Raw genomic sequence first — 10,793 nt, 5'->3', positions numbered from 1 at the left:
GCTTCTTATAAAATTGTCATTAGTAGTATTTTCTAATTATCATTATTAGTACCTTCTAATGTTATAATTATTTGATAATTCTAAAGTTATTACAAACACCATCTTAGGTTATCAATATTTGTTCATCTTAATGTTATAATTATTCGTACCGTATAAAATGATCATTATTAGCACCTAAAGTTATTATTAGTACCTTTCAAAATTATCATTATAATTGCCTTCTAAAATTATAATTATTAGTACCTTCTAAAGTTATCGTTATCACTGGCTTCTTAAGTTATGATCATTACTACTTGCAAACATTTTCATTACAAGTACTTTCTAACGTTATCATTATTAGAACTTTCAGTTATCATTATTAGGACATTCTAAATTTATCATTATTAGGACATTCTAAATTTATCATTATTAGTACCATCAAAAGTTATCAGTATTAGTACCTAATAAAGTTATGATTATTAGTACCTTCAAAAGTTATTATTATTACATAAAACTGTTATCATTAATACTTTTAAAACTTATCTACACTTGTACAGTCTAAAATTATCCGTTTTATTACCTGACGTTATCATTATGTGTACCTTCCAAATTTGTCATTATTAGTGCTCTGAAATGTTATAATCATTAGTACTTTCTAGTCACCATTATTAGTACATTCCAAATATATCACTATTAGTACCATCTAAGTTATCATTATTAGTACCTTCTAATATGATAATTATTAGTATTTTAAGATAGCATTATTAGTATTTTCTAAACTGATTATTATTAATACCTCCAAAAGTTATCATAATTAGTATTATCCATTGTTATCATTATAAATACCTTTGAAAATTATCAATAGTACCTTCTAATTTTGTCATTATTAGTACCTTCTAATATTATCATTATTAGTACCTTCTAGAATTATCATTATTAGTAACCTTTATTAGTAGTACACTCTAATGTTATCATTACAAGTACTTTCTATAGTTATCATTATGCACACCTAAGGTTTTATTTATTAGTACCTCCGAATTATATAAATACCACCTTATAGAGGTGTCGATATTAGTACCTTCTGTTATCATTATTATTATCTTCTGAATATATCATTATTAGTACCTTCTAAAGTACTGGTATCTTCTAAGTTATCATCATTAGTACAGATTTATAATTATTAGTACCTTCCAAAGATATTATCAATAGTACTTTAAGTTAAAATTCTATGTATCATCTAAAGTTATCATTATTAGTACCATCTAAATTTGTCATTATTAGTACATCTAAAGTTATTATCATTAGAGGGGGTATACACGATCTAATGGTTCGTCGAACGCGGTTCGACAGACACGTGTTTAAAGTGATGTGTGAACGTATGAACAGGGTATTTGGTTGTCTAACACGTTGGTTAAACCCCAAATACCCCGTTCACACGTTCACACATCACTTTAAACACGTGTTTGTCGAACCGCGTTCGACGAACCGTTAGATCGTGTAAACCCCCTCTTAGTGCTGCCCACTGTTATTATCATTACCTTCTAAATTTTTCATTAGTAGTACCTTCTAAAGTTATCATTCTTAGTACCTAGCAAATTTAGTACTTTCTAAACTTATCATTAATGGTACCTTCTGAAATTATTATTAGTACCTTCTTAAGTGATCATCATTAATACCTTGTACAATTATAATTATTAGAACTTTCCCAAGTTATCATTACTGTTATATATCATAATTAGTATTGTTCGATGTTATTATTATTAGTACCTTTTAAAGATTTTAATATCAACAACTTGTATTTGCTCCTTTTAAATTTATTATTATTATTATTATTTTTATTTTTTCTTCATTAGTACCCTCTAAAGTTATTACTACCTTCTAAAGTTACAATTATCGGTACCCTCTAAAGTAATCATTATTAGTATCTTCGTAATTCTATAATTATTAGTACCTTTAAAATGTATTTTTAATAATAGTGCTTTCTAAGGCTATCATTATGATAATTTTCTCAAAAGGGTTCCCTGACACAGGGATGGGAGATAGAGGGGTTTTAGGTATTTTCTGATTTGGTTTGCCAGCGAGCTGACAAACATGACAGGTTTGAACATATTCTTTAATGTTCTTTTTTAGATTGGGCCAAAAGAAATGTTCTAGAATTTTGTTATAGGTCTTACATGACCGCCTGAACCATTATGAGCTGTTTCAATGATTTGAGATCTAATTGACTGAGGTGAATCTCTGCCCAATTGTCAGGATTTGCATGTAAAGGTGACTTTGTACATCTCATGAGAATACCTTATTGATAATAGAATCCTTAGAATCTTCTGGTAATCTATGAAAGTGTTTTTTAAATAGGGTCTGAATGTTGAGCTTTGATGAGGTTAGAAGGTGACATGATTTGTGTAGAAAGATAAAAAATATCGTGCATTTTCTTTTAAGGGAACTGGTTTCGAACGAGTGACCGCACATAGGGGAAAACTTTCAGGATGTATGTGATCTACAATTGAAGAACTTTTGTGACAAGGGTTTTTGACTATATCTAAGGGAGGTACTACTAATGAGCTCAACTCCAGGAATTGGCATTGACTTTTCTCTGAGGCCAATTGTTACTTCCTTCTTGACAAGATTACATCTGAGGAATACTTTAGCTAGATTTGCGGATTTGACCGTGGGCAGATTTTCTATTAAGATCTTATCTCCTGTACTCCTCTTTTCAACTCCAGGAAGGAGATCTTTAAATAAAATGGAGTTTTGTTATAGGTCTTACAAACTCCTATATCACCGTCTCAACCATCATGAGGTATTTCAATGATTTGAGGTCTACTTGATTGAGGTATAACTACTTGACAGAATCCGGGGAATTTGTCCATTTATCCTTAGAATCTTCTGCTAATCTATGGAAGTGTTTTAAAATAGGGTCTGAATGTTGAGCGTTGATGAAGTTAGGTGACATGATTTGTGTAGATAGATAAAAAATATTAGCTGCAGTTTCGTTTAAGGAAACTGATTTGGAACGAGTTACTGCACATAGGGGAAAACTTTCAGGATGTATGTAATCTTCTACAATTATAGGACTTTTAAGGGAGGTACTATTAATGAGCCTGCAAGGTTATTATCAAGGATGAGCTCAACTCCAGGAATTGGCATTGACTTTTCTCTCTGAGGCCAATTGTTACTTCTTTATTGACAAGATTAGACCTAAGGAATACTTTAGCTAGATTTGCGGATTCAACCGGGGGCAGATTTTCTATCTAAATCTCATCTTCTGTACTCCTCTTTTCAACTCAAGGTAGGGCATCTTTAAATGAATTGGATTGATCAGAGTCAGTGTCCCTCAGAATGATTATTGGGTAGAATGGACCTTTTTGGGTTATAGCTACTTCACCAGAGGATTTGAAATCTTTAAAGAAACCATCAGGAGATGTAGAAGGTCGAATTACTATATGAGTCATGGGTTTTGGAGGATTTGAGGATTTTGTTCCGCCACCTAACTTTACTGAAGACATATCCAAAGTTTGGGCCTTCCCAGTGTAGTGTGAAGTGGTACACCTTGGTTCAGGACATTAGGAAATGTGATGTCCAGTAAGCTTACAATATTCACACAAAACATTAGTGGGTTTTCCCACCTGCTTATCTGCTTATCACCAAGGGTGCCAAGAAAACATATTGATGAATTTACCCGTGCAATTAGCTTTTCCCGTTGATTACCCATTTTGTGTGCTACCGCGAACTGATTACCCAATAAGGCCGCCTCTTAAACTCCTCGTATATCATAAGATCAACTTGTTGGTTAAAGGATTCTACCCTCTGGTAAGATAAGCACTGTTTAAAAAGTTTTAGCTTTTCAGACGCAAATTCTACGTAAGTGTTATGGGGAGACTACTAAATTCCTAAATTTTTGTCTGTAAGCTTCAAGGGTGATGTGATACGCCTTTGATATATTTTCTTTTACTAAAAAGTAGGAGGTATATTCCTCATAATATTGATTACTCTGGCGGCTGTACAAGTTAACTTGTGTTGGATAAGTCATATCCATTCTTCTTCAAGCTAATTCCTATGTTGGTCTAATTGATCATATTGTCTGAAAAATCATTCGGGATCTGATCTTTGGCCTCCTTTTCATGGTTAATTAAATCTAATTTACGTATATACTCAAGTTCTTTCTCCTCTCTTTCATATTCCCTTTCATATTCTTTTTCACGTTCTTTCACTTCATGTCTCAAGTTTTTTTGTTCTAATTCTATTTTTACCGTTCTAATTCTATTTTTTTTTCTAACTAGATTGATCACCTCACAAAGTTTGGGGTAACTTTAGGAGTTGCACCAGAAGAGGGAGGAGGTTCTACTTCATCTTTCTCATTTTGATCAGTAAAGGCTTGAGTGTAAGAGGCCGGTAGATAAAGGTAGACATTTAAGGTAGATCGGAGGTAGATCGAGGAGGTAGAAGGACTGGAAGGAAATTTTATAGTATTTTTATTAGGATGTTATGATACAACGGCCGACGGCTGACTAACGCCAAGGATAGCTGATTCAGAATCGCGCCTTGTATATATTTAAAAGTGCAGTGTCGCCTGGTGTAAATTGTTTTGTCTGTTGGAACTGTGAGCGGCAAGCCATTTTTGTTACGACATAATGCTTACATTGTGACATAGTTTAGAAGAGTATAACAGCCTCTCCAATTGGAGAAAAAGTTGGAGGAGGAGAAAAGTAATTGGTGAGAAAGGAAAGTCACGCCCTTAAGGTGTGTCACTTGTTTGAGAAGTAAATGACTATTGGATGAAATAAAAAGTGATGTCAGAACGAAGGTGGCTTGACGTGACGTTGAGAATTCCTCTCGGGATTTCTCGGGTGTACTGATTTAGACCAACAAGCATCAGAACGACTACACCCTATTTTATTCACCCCCAAGAAGACCAAGGCATGGGGCCTTAGAACAATCTGAAGAGAGAATAGAAAAGAGGGAAGAGCGGGGGGTGACATTGAGGAATAAAGTGGTATGCATCTACGTCTAGCACTTCTTGCTCAATAAGATCTTTAACTACTACATATTTGAGTTTATCTTTAGAAAGTTTGGAAGAAACTGCTATATGATAGTGTCGGGCAATGAGCATTCACGTCTCTTTAGTAATTCTTCCTTTTGATTGCAGTGAAGTGTTTTTATTTATTTATATGTATATATATATATATATATATATATAATATATATATATATATGTATACGAGTATATATATATATATATATATATATATATATATATATATATATACTGTATATATATATATACATATATATGTATATATATACGAGTATATATATATATATATATATATATATATATATATATATATATATATATATTTGTTTTACGAATTCCTCGAGGGAAAACTCCATCTTATAATGAAATGGGTAATTTAGGGTTTTGAATTGTTTAAAATTGGTATTCCACTCCCTAGTGAATAATTACCAAACCTTGGACCTCACAAGTTAATGGCAAAATTTCCGTTCACCGCTTTGATTAGATAAGGTGGGTTTTATCCACGGTTGATTTTTATTTTATTTCAATGAGTGTGTACACTTAAAACCCACTATCAAAGAAATGATATCAGAAGTACAAGAAAGCTGTATTTTTCGACTACTATCTGTAGTCCTCTTCAGCAGAACGGTTACAAGAAGATAGAGTACAGGTATAAATGAGGTAGTGAGGAGTACATAAAAGGGTACGGGGAGAAGTGGGGGGACTCAGGTTACATGCCCTTGATGTGGTTGGGTCACGGATGGACAGTTTGTGGTATTTTATCTGACCGCTCTTGACATTAATTTATTGACTGCTATCCTCGTAATGCAATCTGGGGGCCACTGACCTTTTGAGGTATTGAAGCTAGGAAAATGTTTAATTAAGGAAGATTCCACAATTTTCCTACGAAAGCTACAATGGGATTTGAATATAATAGCGGCATTATTCCAATCCATTCTGTTGTTTTCTTGGCTGGCATGAAGGAACACAGAGGAGTTGACTTGTCCATATTTAATGGAATTTTTATGTTCTTTTATTCTTGTGGACAAATCCATACCAGTTTGGCCCCAATAGACATTATCACAGTCTTTGCAAGGCAATTTACATACCTCAGAGTTGTGGTCCACATTTTTCCTCCGATGTCTGTCTTTCTATCTGTTTGTTTGTTCACGAACTCCTCCTAGGGTTTTGGAGATAGACCCCCATAACCACATATATTCTGATGCCCTATCACTCCAGGTACTTGGATAACTATATTTCATAAAACTATTTTGGTTATGGTTAAGGATTAAAGTTAGGTGGGGTTTGGTTAGGTTAGGGATAATTCATAAACTCCTCCTGGGTTTTCGCAGATAGACCCCTATAACCATATATATTCTACAATGTTTTAACCCAAGGTACTTGGATAACTATCTTTTATTTGCCTGTCTGTCTGTTTGTTTGTTTGTTCACGAACTGCTCCTAGGTTTTTGAAGATAGACCCCCATAACCATATATATTCTGATACCCTACCACTCCAGGTACTTGGATAACTATATTTAATTAAAAAAATATTTTGGTTAGGGTTAAGGTTTAAAGTTAGGTGGGGTATGGTTAAGTTAGGAATTATTCACGAACTCCTAGGTTTTTGCAGATAGACCCCTATAACCATATATATTCTGAAACCTTATAACCCAAGGTACTTGGATAACTATCTTTCCTTTGTCTGTCTGTCTGTTTGTTTGTTCACGAACTCCTCGGGTTTTGGAGATAGACCCCCATAACCATATATATTCTGATACCCTATCACTCCAGGTACTTGGATAACTATATTTAATTTCCACCCCCCCAAAAAAAAAAAAAATGGTCAGGGTTAAGGGCTAAAGTTACGTGGGGTATGGTTAGGTTAGGGATTATTCACGAACTCCTCCTAGCTTTTTGCAGATATACCCCTATAACCATATATATTCTGTCTGTTTGTTTGTTCACGAACTCCCCCCCCAAAAAAAAAACCCATATATATTTACCATAACCCAGGCTACTTGGATGAGTATATTTGATTTCCAAAGGGTTTCTCGCTTCTCAAATTGATTTTTTTTTACTTTCTTACCATTTCATTTTTGTTACCCTTTCCATTGAGTTATATTGATACGTGTAACTTTTCTCCACAAATTCTGTCAAAATTAAAAGGATCATCATTTGCCCGCAACAACGCACGGGTAATTTGGCTAGTATATCTCCAAGAGTTTTTCTCCTTATAAGGGAGGTAGTCAAAGTCAAAGGCACACCTACTGCCACACATTCCACTTCGTGCACCACCATTTCCCCCTCACATCTTACCACCTTATGGATGACGGGTCATCCATGTGTCCTACCCAATGCCCAAGGTCAGAAGCAATTTAGCAAGGCCGTTTTAAAGAGAAGATAGGGCCAACTCCCTTCGGGCTGTGTCAGAATATCATTCGTACATATACATGCATACATACATACATACATACATACATAAATACATACATACATACATACATACATACATACATACATACATACATATATATATATACATATATATATATATATATATATATGTATATATATATACACATATACACACACATATACATATGTATATATATGTATATATATATATATATATATATATATATATATATAGTATCTATATATATAAGATCTGTATATATATATATATATATATTGCTGATAACCACAAAGGAATCCGGAAAAGAAACCATAATTCCTAAGACCTTTCGTGATATTTCACATTTTCAGGGGAATACAGAAAAAATACACATGGTATATAAGAGGTATGAAAATCAACTGCGAAAGGTACAGACAATACACATTGAGAAAACAACAACAACAACAACAACAACAACAACAACAAAAACAACAACAACAACAACATAAACAAATTATTTTTAAAAAGATGTAATAAGATTACAAATTTTGTCAATGATAAAATGATCTAATTTAGAATACCACAGCTAACATTAATATTGGATCCTTCAAATTTTTTTTATCAAACAACTTTCAATGATGTTCCTATTGGCAAACAAATCACATGACGTAATGGAAGAAGCATTAGACCAATCAATATGATGATCAAAATCTCGCAAATGGACAAACAGCGCACTAGACTCTTGTGCTGTTTTTACTCTGTACTTGTGTTGTTTAATCCTTGTTGAGAGTTCCTTGCCCGTTTACCTAAGGTAATACTTTTTACAATCTCTGCAAGGGATCCTGTATATGCAGCCACTTGAGACAACAGGTGAATTATCTCTTGAAGAAAAGAACATTTGCAAAAATATTGTTTATGCTTCATTGAATAATCCACGTTTACCTGATTGTCCAGATATATTATGAAGGCTGTAAGAGCTCTTAAAAAAAATCAGGATTTTCATATTACTAGAGCAGATAAAGCAAATTCTGTGGTTATTTTAAACAGAGATGAGTATTTGGCCAAGATGAGTGATCTTCTATCCGATGATTTTATTTACACTAAACTTCACACTAATCCTATCGGTAAAATCAACAGCCATTTTAATAAGATAATGAAATCCGTGTTAAAGGGAAAAGACGATTTAATCAAACGTTTTTCGACCATTACTCCTTCTCTCCCTTGCATGTAAGGTTTTGTAAAAAACATAAACCTGGAAACCCTATAAGACCAATAATTAGCTCAGTGAAATCCATCTCATCTAATTGATCAAAATGGCTGGTGTCTTTACTCAATAGGTTGGTTGGCACAATTTCCAATTCAAACATAAAAAGTAATGTTGATTTAGCTCATAAACTTGAGAATTTAAATATTAGTTATGATTTCAAACTTGTCAGTTTTGATAAAACTATTTAATTTACAAAAGTTCCAGTAGGTGATTTAATTATTTTCCTCACTGAATTTTTAGACAAAATCTCACTTCCGTTGCCCTCAACTAAAATCATTGAACTTATCAAACTATGATTGTAAATTTGAGTTTAATGGTCAATTTTATTCTCAGGAATTCGGTATGGCAATGGGTAATCCACTATCTCCAGTCCTAAGCAATCACTATATGGATTTTTTTTAATAAAATATAAAGTTAAATTTTGCCACTAAATGCGATGTTCTTTGTCTGTGGCCCATCTCTGAATATTCAAATGTATTTTTACTTTTTCTGAACAATTAAGTTCTTACTATTGAATTAGAAAGTAATGGTAAGTTGCTCTTTTTGGTTTGCCTCATCCATAGAAAAGAAAAGAAAAAAAAAAGAAAAGAAAAAGAAAAGGAGAGGAAATGAGGAAGGGGCTGAACACACCCTAAATGCCAGAAGGGGAGTGAGTAAACGATATGCAGACGACACAGATCATGTCGATCAAGTAAGCAAAGCTGTTAAAAGTATGAATATAGATAAGAGCAGCACAGCAGAAAGTGAAGATGGATATTTCTATGGATTTAATGAGGGAGGAGATGACAACCTCCCTCGATTAGCAAGTCTAGAAGAAAAACTAACAAAAATGAACGAATCATGGGAGGTTAGGTTTAGCTAACTCGCAATAATTCACAAAGAACTGATAAATTGGAAGAACTAAAGAAGAAGAATCAAAACCTAACTAAAGAAATAGAAGAATTAAAAAGACAGTTAAGAGAAGTAAAGAATGAGAATGAGGAATAAAAGAGGAATAATAAATAAAATAAATAAAGAAAATAAAGTCCATAGCATAAGAGGTAAGTGGTTGGAAAAAAGCCCAAGAAGATAGAGAAATTGAATTTAAACATATAATGAAACAACAGATGAAGGAACACACTAAGGACACAGTTATTAAAATGATGAGAGAGAAGGAGAATATAGTAAGAAACTTAGCAGATAAAAAGAAATGTATCATTATATTAGGGATGGAAGACAAGCATAATCCCAATAAGAATACAAGAGTAAGAGATGAGAAAGAAAAAGTAAACAAGGTATTAAAATATTTCAAGAAGGTGAACAGGAAATAGGGAAAGAAACTGAAGAAAAATATAGGCTAGGGGAATACAGTATAGATAAGACCAGTCCAATTAAGTTTAAAATCAGGTCACAAACAGCAGCAGAGAATGTCTTATCAAAAACAGGGAAACTAGCAGAAAGTGATCAGTACAAACAGATATGAATAAAAAGAGAGACGAATAAAGTGGAAAGAGAGGAAAAAAAAGAATCGAAGCTAAGAAAAAAAAAACAAGAACAGAACAGAGTCAAAGAGATATTCTTTTGGAGAGTAGTGGATATGGAAGTGAGGAAATGGTTCATAACAGAGAAAAACAGAAGGGGAACAGAAAACAGGATGGAGGTAACAGAAAATTAAGTGTACTTCACAAATATAGGTGGATTAATAATAGGCTTGAATGAACTGAATGATTACCTGAAGGAAAAAAAACCTGACACAATGGGAATTGTGAAACAAAATTGAAAGGTCCATTACCACCCAACAGTGTAGGAAATGGTGTATATGATTATTGGATTAGAAACAGAGAGGTAAAACAAGGGGGTGGAGTTATGTTCCTGAGTAATAAGGATATAAATGTGAGGAATGTTACACATGGAAAGAATAGAGTGGGGATGATTATGATGGAAATAGAGGACAGGGACAAGAAGAGCAGGAAGTTTGTTGTAAATTATGTGCCTCCTAAAACGGCTTCGTGGGAAGAGAGAGAACACAAGAATATGTTAGAAGACACAAGGATAACACTTAATAAGATAATGAAAGATAGAGGAAGAATAGTTATAATGGGAAGAGATGACAGTGAAAGGTGGAGACGACCTATGGGGAAATTTACTACTTGATA

The sequence above is a fragment of the Oratosquilla oratoria genome, chromosome 40, assembly GCF_046742065.1.
Source record: "Oratosquilla oratoria isolate Oo_2021 chromosome 40, ASM4674206v1, whole genome shotgun sequence".
Lineage (NCBI taxonomy): Eukaryota > Metazoa > Arthropoda > Malacostraca > Stomatopoda > Squillidae > Oratosquilla > Oratosquilla oratoria.
The sequence above is the reverse complement of the archived record's forward strand: the minus strand, read 5'-3'. Positions refer to the sequence as shown.